This window comes from Molossus molossus, unplaced genomic scaffold (genome assembly GCF_014108415.1).
Source record: "Molossus molossus isolate mMolMol1 unplaced genomic scaffold, mMolMol1.p scaffold_m16_p_18, whole genome shotgun sequence".
Classification (NCBI taxonomy): domain Eukaryota; kingdom Metazoa; phylum Chordata; class Mammalia; order Chiroptera; family Molossidae; genus Molossus; species Molossus molossus.
The window spans coordinates 30,122,390-30,137,493 of NW_023425353.1; the positions used below are offsets into that span (position 1 = coordinate 30,122,390).

Genomic DNA, 15,104 nt, shown 5'->3' on the forward strand with positions numbered 1-15,104 from the left:
ACAAGAACAAAGCATTAAAACCAATAGATCAATGGTTCATTCATTAATGTTTACTGAGAAAAAAAATAGCAGGAAGTGGTTGGGGAAATATTTTTCACTGAATTGGAGTGAGAAGGAGAGGTCACTCTTTGCTGTGTCCTCTCCTCTGCATCCCTCCAGGTGTGGGCTGGGGCTGAACAGCAGGAGAAAGTTTGGAAGGCGGGGTGAGGGGGGCGCTCTCACAGGCCTTGAGGGGGCTGAAGACCATTTTTTCTGAGGTAACCTCCAACTGCTAAGGGAGAATGACTGGAACTCACTCCTACAAAGTTGTTAAGGACATGCCCTGGGTTAAGAAGCAGGGATAATGAGGACCTGTCATTGTCCTGCTGGCCCAGTTCCCAAAAATGGGAACAGAAGCCAGGATTGAAGACAGAGGATCTGGGAATAAAGCCTGTTTGGGGCTGGAGCCTTCTTAGCACAGTGTTTCCTTCTAAGAGACACCCCCAGCTGCCCATCAATATTCATTCCTTCTTGCTGGCTAAGAGAGTCCCGACTTGGGGGAGAGGAGACTGTGTGACAGAGGCTGCCAGCTACGCATGAACGCCGCGGCCTCTCTCCTAAGCTCAGGGCTGGACCACCTTTGCAGGTATGATCATGTGACTGAGCCCTGGCTAAGGGAAGTGATTCACCACCTCCCCGCCTGGTCCATGAACTCCTCCCCACACCATCCTCCATGCTCCTCCTGCTTGTGCTGATTCATGTAAGTGAGCAGGGCCGCGTTAGGCGCCTGGGTCCCTGGATCGCCTCTGGGAGGAGAGACCCTCCACTGATCAGGAACAGCCATTCTGGACTTGGTGTGAACAAAAAGTAAATGTCTATCATATTTGAGCCATGACACACGCTTGGTTTGTTTTTCAGCAGTGAGCCTAGCTAACTATTCTGGGCAGCAATGTGCCCTGCTAAATACTCACATGGCCCTTTTATCTGGGAACAGTCCTGTGACACAGTTCTGGCCATGAAATGTCAGGGGGAGTCTGCTTCCGGATGAAAGGTAGCAGCGTGGCTGGAGCCTCCTGCCTGCAGCAGCCATCTGCCACCCCGGAGGAAGGGCTGCGTGAGTAACGGAAGTGTCAGGCCAGACATTCACCAGCTGTTAAAACCAACGCCAGCAACCACCTGCCTCCACACATCTTATTACATGAGAAGAATAAACCATTATTTGCTTAAGCCGCTAAGGTAGGGCTTTCTGTTACCCGAAGCCAAACACAACCCTAAAGGCTTTGCAACCACTCATTCATTCATTATTAAGGCCCAGTTGCTGACCGAAGATTGAGAGATGAGTAGGGGTGGCCCCTGCCTCCCAGGAGCTCCCAGTCGAGCTAGGAAGACAGGCTGACGAGTGCACAATCCCAGTGCAGTGCGAACTGGATACTGAGGTGACACACAGTGTCCCAGGGAAGTGTGCGCACTGGGTGGTGGGCAGGCACAGGCAGGAGTTTCCAACTCCCTTTCTGGCATGCCGCACCCAGAGCAAACAGGCCTCAAGCTAAAGAGCGAGTAAAAAGAATGTGCTCAGCTCAGCCAAGCCCACAGCAATTACTCACTGTACACCGAGCTGCTAAACACCATCAATTAACGCAGCTGCTTCAAGATAATCAGCAGTCATTACAGCAAGATGCACAAGAGGAGAAAATAAAAACCCTATAGTGTTAACTCAGAAATGCTGGAAATTATGTGAGCCAAGGACGAGGCAGCCTTGCTTAGGTCTTCTTGCCTGCTGTCGTTAGCCATCACCTAAAATATAATGTCTTTTGCCCGGCTGGTGTGGCTCAGTGGTTGAGCGCCGACCCATGCACCAAGAGGTCGCCAGTTCAATTCCCGGTCAGAGCACATGCCCAGGTTGTGGGCCAAATCCCCAGTGAGGAGGCAGCCAATTGATGTTCTCTCTCATCAATGTTTCTATCTCTCTCTCCCTCTCCCTTCCTCTCTCTAAAATCAAAAAAGAAAATTTCTTTTTTAAAATACATAGTTTCTTACTCAAGGAAGACATAGTGATTTTTCACTTTGAAGATAGAGCAAAAATTAAAACCTACTGTCCGTGCTATGACGTTTGACCATAAATGTCCAAGCTTTGATTGTTCAGGTCTGTTTCCACAAGGAACTGTGATGGAAGCAAATTGGCGACAAAAGATGACCCAACTGGGAAATCAAGAGGCAACCGAGACCAGAGAAGTCAGAACACCTGGGGAACCATTTGTAAACTAGAGAAAAGGTTTTCCTCCTTTTAATTCAATTCTGCTTACATACATATAAATGTGATTTTTTTTTTTTTTTTTTAATCCTCATCCGAGGACATTTTTCCATTTTTTGTACAGACAGAGTGGGAGGGAGAGAGAGAGAGAAACATCGATGTGAAAGGGACACATCGAGTGGCTGCCACCCGCACGACCAACCAGGGCCGGGGACAAACTGCAACCGAGGTACATGCCCTTAGTGGGAACAGAACCCGGGCCTCTCCGGACCGCAGGCGGACGCTCTAACCGCTGAGTCAAACCGGCCAGGGCTAAATGTGATTTTTTTTAAATGAATGGCATTATTTGCCATTTAATAAATATTTTTAAAAATTGATTTTAGAGGAAAGGAGATAGAAACATCGATTGGTTGCCTCCCACACGCACCCCAACCAGGAATCGAACCTGCAACCTGGGTATGTGACCTGACGGGGAATCAAACCCACTACCTTTTGATGTATGGGATGATGCTCCAACCAACTGAGCCACACCTGCCAGGGCCTATTTGCCATTTTTCTATTTTCCAAGTGTGGGGCAAGTATTACAAGAACAGATAAAGCCTAATTCACTTCAAATTCCAGTAGTTCGAACATGAATAAAAATAAGCAGCCTCCCCATTAAGAGAACTGATGGTCAGGTTTCCAGTCTGACTGCCACCTTCTTAGTCTGAAGCACCCCAGGCAGGGCAGACAGGGTGGAAACCACACTCACTCACGAGGCAGGGCAGACGGGGTGGGAACCACACTCACTCACAAGGCAGGGCAGACGGGGTGGGAACCACACTCACTCACGAGGCAGGGCAGACGGGGTGGGAACCACACTCACTCACAAGGCAGGGCAGACGGGGTGGGAACCACACTCACTCACGAGGCAGAGCAGACGGGGTGGGAACCACACTCTCTCACGAGGCAGAGCAGACGGGGTGGGAACCACACTCTCTCACGAGGCAGAGCAGACGGGGTGGGAACCACACTCATGAGGCAGGGTGGACGGGGTGGGAACCACACTCACTCATGAGGCAGAGCAGACGGGGTGGGAACCACGCTCACGAGGCAGAGCAGACGGGGTGGGAACCACACTCACTCACGAGGCAGAGCAGACGGGGTGGGAACCACACTCACTCACGAGGCAGAGCAGACGGGGTGGGAACCACACTCACTCACGAGGCAGGGCAGACGGGGTGGGAACCACACTCACTCACGAGGCAGAGCAGACGGGGTGGGAACCACACTCACTCAGGAGGCAGAGCAGACGGGGTGGGAACCACACTCACTCACGAGGCAGAGCAGACGGGGTGGGAACCACACTCTCTCACGAGGCAGAGCAGACGGGGTGGGAACCACACTCACTCACGAGGCAGAGCAGACGGGGTGGGAACCACACTCACTCACGAGGCAGAGCAGACGGGGTGGGAACCACACTCTCTCACGAGGCAGAGCAGACGGGGTGGGAACCACACTCTCTCACGAGGCAGAGCAGACGGGGTGGGAACCACACTCATGAGGCAGGGCGGACGGGGTGGGAACCACACTCACTCACGAGGCAGGGCAGACGGGGTGGGAACCACGCTCACGAGGCAGAGCAGACGGGGTGGGAACCACACTCACTCACGAGGCAGAGCAGACGGGGTGGGAACCACACTCACTCACGAGGCAGAGCAGACGGGGTGGGAACCACGCTCATGAGGCAGAGCAGACGGGGTGGGAACCACACTCACTCACGAGGCAGAGCAGACGGGGTGGGAACCACACTCACTCACGAGGCAGGGCAGACGGGGTGGGAACCACGCTCACGAGGCAGAGCAGACGGGGTGGGAACCACACTCACTCACGAGGCAGAGCAGACGGGGTGGGAACCACACTCACTCACGAGGCAGAGCAGACGGGGTGGGAACCACACTCACTCACGAGGCAGAGCAGACGGGGTGGGAACCACGCTCACGAGGCAGAGCAGACGGGGTGGGAACCACACTCACTCACGAGGCAGAGCAGACGGGGTGGGAACCACACTCACTCACGAGGCAGGGCAGATGGGGTGGGAACCACACTCACTCACAAGGCAGGACAGACGGGGTGGGAACCACACTCACTCACAAGGCAGGACAGACGGGGTGGGAACCACACTCACTCACGAGGCAGAGCAGACGGGGTGGGAACCACACTCACTCACGAGGCAGAGCAGACGGGGTGGGAACCACACTCACTCACGAGGCAGAGCAGACGGGGTGGGAACCACACTCACTCACGAGGCAGGGCAGACGGGGTGGGAACCACACTCACTCACAAGGCAGGGCAGACGGGGTGGGAACCACACTCACTCACGAGGCAGGGCAGACGGGGTGGGAACCACACTCACTCACGAGGCAGGGCAGACGGGGTGGGAACCACACTCACTCACAAGGCAGGGCAGACGGGGTGGGAACCACACTCACTCACGAGGCAGGGCAGACGGGGTGGGAACCACACTCACTCACGAGGCAGGGCAGACGGGGTGGGAACCACACTCTCTCACAAGGCAGAGCAGACGGGGTGGGAACCACACTCACTCACGAGGCAGGGCAGACGGGGTGGGAACCACACTCACTCACGAGGCAGGGCAGACGGGGTGGGAACCACACTCACTCACGAGGCAGGGCAGACGGGGTGGGAACCACACTCTCTCACAAGGCAGAGCAGACGGGGTGGGAACCACACTCACTCACGAGGCAGGGCAGACGGGGTGGGAGCCACACTCACTCAAGAGGCAGGGCAGACAGGGTAGGAGCCACGCTCACGAGGCAGGGCAGATGGGGTGGGAGCCACGCTCACGAGGCAGGGCAGACGGGGTGGGAGCCTCGCTCACGAGGCAGGGCAGACGGGGTGGGAGCCACACTCACTCAAGAGGCAGGGCAGACGGGGTGGGAGCCACACTCACTCAAGAGGCAGGGCAGACGGGGTGGGAGCCACACTCACTCACAAGGCAGGGCAGACAGGGTAGGAGCCACGCTCACGAGGCAGGGCAGATGGGGTGGGAGCCACGCTCACGAGGCAGGGCAGACGGGGTGGGAGCCACGCTCACGAGGCAGGGCAGATGGGGTGGGAGCCACGCTCACGAGGCAGGGCAGACGGGGTGGGAGCCTCGCTCACGAGGCAGGGCAGATGGGGTGGGAGCCACGCTCACGAGGCAGGGCAGTGCTCAGGTTCCCGAGGCCACGCTCACAGGTCTCCCCAGTCCTCAGCCCACCACTGGAGGCCATGTGCCAGCTCCGCGATGGCAGGGGCTAGCAGGGCAGGCTGCCACCGGGTTTCTTTGGAGGACACATGAAGCAAGAGAGGGTGAGGTCTGAAGAGAAAAGACCTCCCTTTCCAGGACCAGTTTATGAAACCCAAGCCTGTCGACATAGTTTCCCAGAGACCTTCATGTCAAGGAGGTTCCAGCCACAGCAGACCCAGGAAATGTGGTTGTCTGGCCTTCTGTCTCAGGTCTCCTACCAGCCCCAGGCGCACCCGTCGGTTCCTCACTCGGAGAACTGGGTCTCGGACGGTCTCACGGGCTTCTGGGGCTGCTGCGGAGCCAAGTCCCAAGCAGTGGTCAGGGCAGCACGCTGTCGACCAGGACCGAGAACAGTGCCGGCAAACCAGGTGAGTAAATATTGAGTCTGTGGTTTCACATTGCACTCCTACTAACAGCCTTAGGCCAAGAGTGATAGTTAAAACAGTAACACGTGTCAGACACATACCAATCAAATGAGTGCTGTCTTAAATAACACGTCATAACAGTGTACCAGCTAAAGATCATCACCCCCGACCACCACCACGGTCAACCCTTTATAGGCCGTGCCAGTCCACGACAGGTGGCCAAGGGCCAGGTGAGTGGTTGGGAAATGTCTGCACTATACCAAGCATGTCCTTTGCTATGAACTTAAGTAAAATGTCCTCTGTTCCATGACGACAGAGACTGTGTGTCTTATCCATTCTACTATATTCATTATATCTGTGCAGTTGGTTGCAACAAGAATGTATTTTTAAGGAACGAATAAACAGTAATAACAGCTAACATTCTATTAAGCACGTAGTATGTGCAAGGCACTGCTCTAAGTCCTTGTCATGTACAATCTCATTTCAGCTTCACAACAATACTATAATATTATCATCATCCCAATTTTACAAATGAGGAAACTGAGGCACAGAGAGGTTAAGTAGCTTGCCCAAGGGTACAGACTAGTAATGGTAGATCCAGAATTCAAGGCCAGGCTAGCTTTAGAGTCTGCACTCTTAACTACTGCAATGCGCTGAATACACAACCAAACTCAGGTACTCTAGTACTAGGAAGTCATCAACAGAGAACATCTGACAGCCACAACCCTGGAGACATCCTCCCAGGAGGTTTCTGTTTGTTTGACTTTTAATGAAAACTGATACCTAAGCAGAAGACCACCAATGATTTTCAAATAACTATGTAACCACATTTGGTTATCAAACAACTGTAGCAGGAATATCTAGGTTTACATAGTATTCTCTGCTCAAGATATATGAATTCTAGGGGAAGCCTTTTAAATACTCTGTGGTCCTGTTTCCCCAGGAAGGATTGAACAAGAACGCAGACATGGTTGCCTGTGATAAGGTACTGCATAAGCAAAATGGATGAACCATAATAATTAGTATATTTCAATACAATGATGGATCAAAATTTCTATACTCACCAATCTATACTTGTCAAAATTCTATTCTTGTCTAGACTTCTATGAAATTCCTATTTACCTCTCCATGTTTTAGTAACCATGTTTAAAACTTAACAATTTATTTCTACAAAACTGTTTCCCTTAATTATATTATCTCTGAGCTTCCATACATTTCTACTATAACTTCAACAACTTTTTTCTACCTTAATCCAACTGCCTTGTTCACTTCAGAGGCATAGAGTTAACGAGGCAGTAAATGTTTTAATCTAACTTTAGATTCTCCTATATTAGCAGATGACAAAATTAGTAAGCAAGAGCTTCGTTTTGAAAAATATAATTAAAGAGCTCAGCTGGGCTGGTGTGGCTCAGTGGTTGAGTGTTGACCCATGCACCAAGAGGTTGCTGGTTTGATTCCTGGTCAGTGCACATGCCCAGGTTGCGGGCTGGGTCCCCAGTGGGGGGAGTGCCGGAGGCAGCCGATTGGTGTTTCTGTCTCTTTCAACCTCTCCCTTCCTCTGTCTCTAAAAATCAATAGAAACGTATTTTTTAAAAAGCTCAAAATGATACTGTTGTAGCTCTGAATGCCTGAAGTTTGGGGTTGGATCCAAGAATGAGGTAGGTCTAGGAAAGTTAGCTGTGGTTCTGTTGGTTAGAAAGACGTGTCTCCATATAATTGAGGGGGAGGACAAAGAAAATTCAACCTATTCATAAATTTGATATAAGTAATAACTCTGACCACACACAGGAGTGGAGGGGAGGAGAGACGGGAGTGTTAAAATTAGGTGCAGTAATTTTCAATTCAGTCTATTTGTTTGTTTGTTTATTTATTTATTTTCTTTATTGCTTTTTAGAGAGAGGGGAAGGGAGAGGGAGAGGTAGAAACATCGATGACAGACAACATCGAATGGCCACCTCCTGCATGCCCCCCACTGGGAATTTGGCCCACAACCTGGGCATGTGTCCTGTCTAGGAATCGAACTGGTGACCTGTTGGTGCATGGGTCGATGCTCAACCACTGAGCCACACAGGCTGGGCTCAGTCTGTTTTTGAAAGCTCTGGTTTCTAGGCTATTGATTATAGCTCTCTCTAAGGAAGTCGGTATATACAGAGGCACAGAGAGCCTAGTAATACAAAAACATGAGTGTGTAAGTTAGGGAAGTAACTGTGCAAACAAACAATTTTCAAATTGCTGCAGTTACCACCACTAGATGTCTGAGTTGCCCAAACTCTCTCCTACTTCAAATACCAGCAAACAGGTGGCTCCACTGATGTGTTGAGTACAGATGGACAGGGCTGGGGAGAGTGAAGAACAAAGGGAGGGAGGGACAGAGGGATGCACAGGTGACCCAGCCAAGAGCATTTGGGTACAGGTGGCCTCCGGGCTGCAGAAACTACTCCATGAGGCTCTGCCAAGTTCTTTTCTCAGTGCTCTGGAAGGAAGCTGACTGACCTGTTCTTTCTAAAAGCCAGTGGCTTCCCCAAGCAAGGCCTTAGCATTCAAAGCAGCCTGTTGGTTCTGGGGATGCAGGCTAGCAGACGAGTCCGTGGCTCAGCTCAGTTAGGCCACCCTGGCTCTCCTGCCTTTTGGACTCAGAGCAGACCCTAAAATTCATTCCTGGTTCACAGGTGCCTCCTCATAGCTGCCTTGCAGTATCTCCAGGCCCTAATAATCCACCTGCAAAGCTGCCCAGCAGATTCAAGAAGGGGCCCTGGGAGGCCGCTTCTGTCAAAATGCCCATAACCCTAGCAGAAGGCAGCTGGTGCCTCTTCTTCACCCCTTACGTGCAGGTGCGGAGACCACTTGGCTGCTTGTCCCTTTGCCACTGCCCCGGACTCTCCCTTCGGCATCTCAGATGTAAGGTGGCTTTCCCAGGGCAACGTCGCTCAAACCATTATTTCCAAAGGGACACAACCCTCATTCAAAAACTTGAAATGGCTCAGTGCTCTCCCCCCTTGCTAAGCTCAGCTCTCAGCTGGCCTTCAAAGCCTTCTAGAAACCAGAATGGTGGGCTCAGCAAACCTTATTTCAGGTTACTGCCGGGCCATTTTTCCTAACGGTAACACCTACACCAGAATGTGGGCACAAGTCCTAATCCACCAGCCAAGAACCTTGCTCCAGGGTTGAAGTCTTTCCCTGTGAATTTTTAGGACCTTGGATATTCTTCCATCTTTTGCCTACCCACTTCCAGATAGCAGCCAGTCTCAGCCCTTCCCGCCCGTTCCCACTCACAGCTGCAGGCATTAATTAAACCTCTTCTAGAAAACAGCTTTTCACCAGCTGTAGGAATTCTGGTGAAAGCCAGACCTGGAGACAGAGACAGTCTGGGTAAGAAAGATAGTCCACGACAGCCGTGAACCTGTGGGCAGTGCAGGTTCCCCCATCCAAGTGACATTCTGAATTCCAGCTCTTCCCACCCCCTCAGCCTCTGGCTGTATTCTCCAGGGCTCTCCTTTGACAGGGGCAGAAGGGCTGCACTCTGCTCCACCTGCCACCTCTGACAGAAACACCATCCAAAAAACACCTGCCTCCCCCCCCCCCCCCAATAGAGCTGCAAACCATCCTGCCAGAAATGTGCCGGAAGGGGCATGAGAAGCAGTTATTTGGGGGGGCAGTGCCCACTGGAGTGAAGATGGGGCAATCAGAAGCAGCCAGCGGCTCCACAAGTACACCACGCCTCCAAGTGCTTCTTCCATCGCGGGCAGGGCTGAGGGTGAGGGGCGGGAAGGGGGCTGCGGCCTCAGCTCAGGCCCTATCTGTTAAGCTGTGGAGGACTCAGCTCTCAGTAAGCAGCCTCAGCTCCCCAGAGGGCCCTTCATGCTCTCATCCCAATTCTGGGATAAGGACAACTCATTTCCTCCCTGGGAATTCTGGAGTCCTCACTGAGGTTAGAGACCCAGCTGTCAGAGCCTAACCTACAAGTTGAGCTCTCTGCCCCAGTACACACAGACATGAGTTTGTCTCTAAGTGAGATGTGTATGTGTGTGTGTGTGTGTGTGTGTGTGTGTGTGAGGAATTTAAGGACAGCCTTTTGAAAACAGTGCAACATAATGGAAAAACATGGGTTATTGACTCAGACAGATTGGATTTAAGAGGGGGATCCATTTCTTTAGACAAACACTGAATGCCTACCACTTAGAGGGTGCCAGGCTGGGTGCTGAGGACACAGAGATAGTTTCACCCCCCTCCGGCCAGTGGGGCACCCAAGAGTCAACAGTTCATTACAGAGAGCAGTGGTGAGGGCTGAGGAGATGCTCACAGGAATTTGTGGACACTCAGAAGGAGTCTTCTGTGCCCCAAATGTGACCTGGGGCTAATTACTTATTAATTTACAATTCAAGAATGAATAAATATTGAGCTAATTACTATTTGAGCCAATCAATAAGAAAAAAGTTCCTAATACTGCAGTTACACAAATGCTGAGAGTGCTGTGCTCCGAGGCCAGACGCTCCATCCCGTCCTGCTGCCCCAAGCAGCCTCCCACGGATCAGTGAGGGCAGGCTGGCCAGGAGCCAATATCTAAAAGAGATGTGCCCCTTACATGTCATTTCTCTGCAATAGGCAATTAATTTAATCCAAGACTTAATGAAAGCCAGGAGAAGGGAGGGGCAGATTCACACACTGGCTTTCAGGCTGTAACCATCCATCTCCACTTCTCCAGGGAACACAAGGCTTGTCAAACCATCTGCTTTAAACTCTCTTCCCACAGAAGTCCAGACTGGGCACCAACACCTCTGAGGGGAAGGCGCTGCCAAGCCCCGTCTGAGGTCACATCACCTTTCCTTCGTAAGGCTGGGTTGGGCACTGACAGCTACACGGACTTGGATCATCTGAGGGCCTTCTGCAAAGAGCAACAAATGTCCCCAAGTTGAGAAGCCCTCTTGAGGCCCCCTTGGCCGTTCGCCTCACACCTCCCCCTTCGCACTGATCTGATTCCACATCTCTCCGGATTGTACTTTTTGAATGCTTACAAAGCATCTTGCCTTCCCCCGAAGGCACTGGACGCCCACGGTACAGCCTACCGCCTAGCCCAAGGGGGAAATATGGCTCCCCATCCGCCTGCGCCGCTAATCCTTTAACCGCCCACAGGTACAACTTGAAAGACCGCCGCAGCCACAAAGAAAGCAACCTGCTCTAAGCAGATGCAATAATGTGTGTGACAAAGCCGTCGTTTTCAAAGGATCGCAACACATTCAAGTTCACGAGCAGCAACGCGGCGGGGTCGGAACCACGCAGTCCTAACCTGAGCTTCCAGGCATGTCAGCCAGCGCTCGGAGTGACCCCTCCGCGGGGCCCCAGGACGCCGGGCGCAGGTAGCTGCCAAGAGGAGCCACCCCCAGAAAGGCCACGAAGTTGCCGCCGCCTTCTTATCCGGAGAGCCGCCGGTTCGGAGCTGCCCGGGAAGGGGGCCCAGGGAGCTCGATCGGGCTCGAATCCGGCGGCAGGAGTGTGGCCGAGCGGGAGGGGGTGGGAGGGGCGGGTGGAGGCAGGTGAGGCGGGCGAGGCGGGGGGAAAGCGAGAGGTAGTGGGGCGGACGAGGCGCCCGCGGGGAGGTAGGGGCGAGGGCTTGGGGAGAACGCGGCGGAATCACAGGCAGGGATAGGGGGCGGGGGCTGGACAAGGGGGCGCGGAGGTGGCTTGGGGAAGGGGTTGGCTTAGGGAGAGGGAGCGAATCGGACTGGGGTTTGAGAAGGGTGCGGGCATGGGGGAGGGGACTTAGTCGTGGGGTTCGACTGGTGCTCCGAAGCCCGACCCAGCCCCCCCACAACTCTCACAGGAGACACTGCCGGGTCGTCCCGGCCTTGGCGCATCCAGAGGATCCCCTCGGTCTCCAACCCCCGACCGCCTGCCCGCCTCGAGCCTCCGCGCTGCTCAGCCTCAACAGCGACCAGCCCGGGCCCAGCCCGCGCCGCGCTCACCGCCCATGGTCCCGGCCCGGCCCCGGCTCCGCTGCTCCGCGCCGATTCGGGCTCACCGCCTGCTCCGCCTGGCACGAAGGGAGGCTAGGACCGCGCGCACAGACCGCGGGACGGCACGGCAGCCCACAGCGCCCCCTGCTGATCTCGCCGCGCCCCGAGCCCAGCGCCCGCGAGCTCCGCCCCGGAGGCGGAGAGACGGCGCCGCCCGGCGGCCGAGGGAGAAGGGCGCCGAAGGGGTAGCGGAGAGGACCCTCACTGACTCAAACGCAGCCCCCAAAGCGGGCCAGTCTGCAGGGCTCCGGGCGTGTCACGAGCATCTGAGTGCGCACGGACCGCGGCCACATGCGCCCAGGGCTTGGGATCCGGGACTGTGCGGACGCACGCCTAGGCCGGGGTACACAGACGCGGCCGGGCCTGGGACCCTAGGGTGGGTGCCTTTGGGTCGTGCGCGTGGCCTGGCACCGCCCTGATCCGGGTGCTGGGCGGGGCGCGCATGTTTGGGGCGTCACGGCTGAGTGCTGCCGCGTGGACCCAAACTGTCACGATTCTCGCCACCGTGTCCCCCACCCCCCTTCACCTACTCCACGCTTCTCTTCCGGCGTCGACTACATCCGGCCCCATGAGTCAACTGGAGACCTCGCTGCCGCCCGTCCCGGGATGGTCTGCGGGCGCCTCGGGGAGGTCGGGGTCGCGCAGCCTGCCTCCCCTCCTCCTCCCCGCCCCGTGGCTTCTGCCCAGGCCACTGAAGAGCCGCAGCGCATTTGACCTATTTCTGTAACTCAGTTAGGCATCCGAGAGTTGAACTTGATTTGATACCATATTTGTAGGTCGTTTCTTTCCAATGTAGGCCTTAGGTGTCAGTTCGAAGTCTGCAGTGATCAGTGATCCACCCGTATGTGCTGTAGCGCAACTAGCCTTGAGCAGGATTTAGACACTCATCAGTATTACTACTTTTTACATTCCAGGCTCAGTTCCTGGGGGAGCTAGTCATTGGCCTCGCATTTCACTCCTGTATTGATGGCTCCCAAATCCAGGCACTACACCCACCTATTTTCCCATTTTTCTACCTACTCTCTGGTTTCCTGCTAAGAACTTCCCACCTCAAATTAGTAATTCTTTCACCAGATTCTGTCTCTTCCCAACTCCCAACGTCATCTGCCCTGTGGTCTCAACATTCCCCCTGCTGTCTGGGACACCTTCCTTACCCAAGGTTCAATGTCCAGTCAGTGTTTGCTTTCACACCCTGGTAATCTGCCCTCCTCGCCTCATCCTCATGATGTCCTCATCCTCATGATGTCCGCATCTCCTGGCTGCCCTGATTCCTGACACACCCTTCCCAGTGAACCATGTATCTTCCAGCACAAAATCTTTCACTGTCCCCTTTAGCATCATCCCAGACTTTTCCACCTGGCTCTCGGTCCACCCCCAAACACCCAACAGTTCCCCTTCCTCCAAGGCTCCTGTTTGTCCTCCCACTAACTCTAGGCTCTACCCTGAGCTGGTGCTGCCTCCTTCCCTACCCTGGTTAGTCAGGGCACCTTCTGCTGTAAATGACAGACAACCCAACTCACACTTGCTTAAACAAACAAACAAAAGAATTGATTGACTCATGTAAATGAAAAGCCCTGGATTTAATTCCAGGGACTCTCCATCTCAGCTTTGCTTCCGTCCATGTGAGCTACACTCTCAGGCCCCACGTGAGACCCCAGCAGATCAGGCTCACAGCCTCACAGCAACCAGCCCAGCAGAAAAACACCCTCTTTGCTAACCATTCCACAGGACGAGGGCCTGATTGGATGGGCAGGATTGAGTAACCTGTCCAGCCTGCCTTCCCAGCCACCACGACTCCATGGTGAATGGTTCCCTCTCTCTCTCTCAGCTACCTTCTCATCCCCCACAGGGAACATGGGGCTGCTCCTGGATCTCATCTCTGTCACAGGTGACTCAGGGACACCATTTGGAACCATTTTCCCACAAACATGCCACGTTACCACTTCACTTTGCTGCAGCCCTACTGTGTTGGCACAGGGCATTCTGGGGGCAGAGTTCCAAACAGGAAGTGGGGCACAGGCCCTCTCTGCTTTCAGCTTCCTCCTCCACCCACCTGGGATGTCTGTCTTTGTACCACATTCCCCCTAGGTCAAGACTTGGCACAGAGGCGGTCTCAGGCCCTTCAGGGAACCTGGCATACTCTCCCTAGATGCTCTGCAGTCTCTCTCCTCATTATCCCAATTCCCTGAGAGCTTCTCTGCCCCTTTCCATTCTGGTGGAGGTGTCCAATGCCCTTCTCCCTGTGGAATTTGGGTTCTGAGTGGTATCCACCCTGTACTGCCCCTCAGGACAATAACACCTTACGGCTGAGCTATAAAGGAGGAAGGGGCTATATGAAAAGAAAAAGGAGCCCTGGCCAGTTTGGCTCAGCGGTTAGAGCGTCGGCCTGCGGTCCAGAGAGACCCGGGTTCGGTTCCCGCTAAGGGCACGTACTTCGGTTGCAGTTTGTCCCCGGCCCTGGTTGGTCGTGCGGGTGGCAGCCACTCGATGTGTCCCCCCTGAAAAGAAAAAGGAAAGGTTCCTACAAGGAAAAAAAATATATGGGAAATATCTCAAGACTATTATCCCCATCAAACCACTTTCCTTTGTGGCTGTTGGGGAGGTAGGATGCAGCCAGTGGCCCTCTGGCCAGCACCTGGGAAGGCTGTGTCAGAGACTGTAGCTGACCCAGAGGAAAGCAAAGTTAAGAGATAGGCAGCTTTCTGTCATGCTTGAAATCAGGACCTGGCCTTTTCAATTACATGTCCAATAAATGTCCCGCTTTCCCTCAAACAAATTAGAATTGATCTTTCTTGTCACTTGCAAGCAAGACAGTGCGGAGTAGTCCAAGCTCATAGCTCAGTGCCTGGCATATTGGTTCTTGCAAAATAGTAACTATCATCATCATCATTTGTCTGACAGAGGAGCAAACATGCCCATTGATCACTGTAAAATAGTAGAAATGAAAAAGTGCAGTGTCTTTGGCTCATAACCATAGTTTTCCCTTCTGTTCCCAGCCTTCTGCTTTGTCCTCGCCACACACACGTCTTGGCCCCAGGGAAACGCAAACTTCACAGGAAGCTGAATGCACCTGTCCTATAAAAATAGTCCCAGGCTCATCCAAGTCATGCATATGCATTTTACATAAGCAATTCCTGCTTAGATGGAGAGCAGCTATGAGCAGGTGCCCATCTTCAATTCATTTTCAATCCATTGAGCAAAAATTG

General features: G+C 53.7%; 1 protein-coding gene across 1 annotated transcript in view; it reads right to left on the bottom strand.

Annotated features, from left to right (window-relative positions):
* The window catches only part of PXYLP1 (2-phosphoxylose phosphatase 1), a 60,879-nt gene extending 48,976 nt beyond the window's left edge, over positions 1-11,903 (bottom strand). The window contains exon 1 of the mRNA XM_036267550.1: positions 11,848-11,903. The gene's annotated coding sequence lies outside the window, so the exon portion shown is untranslated. The remainder of the gene's footprint in view (positions 1-11,847) is intronic.
* Positions 11,904-15,104: the final 3,201 nt, after the last annotated feature.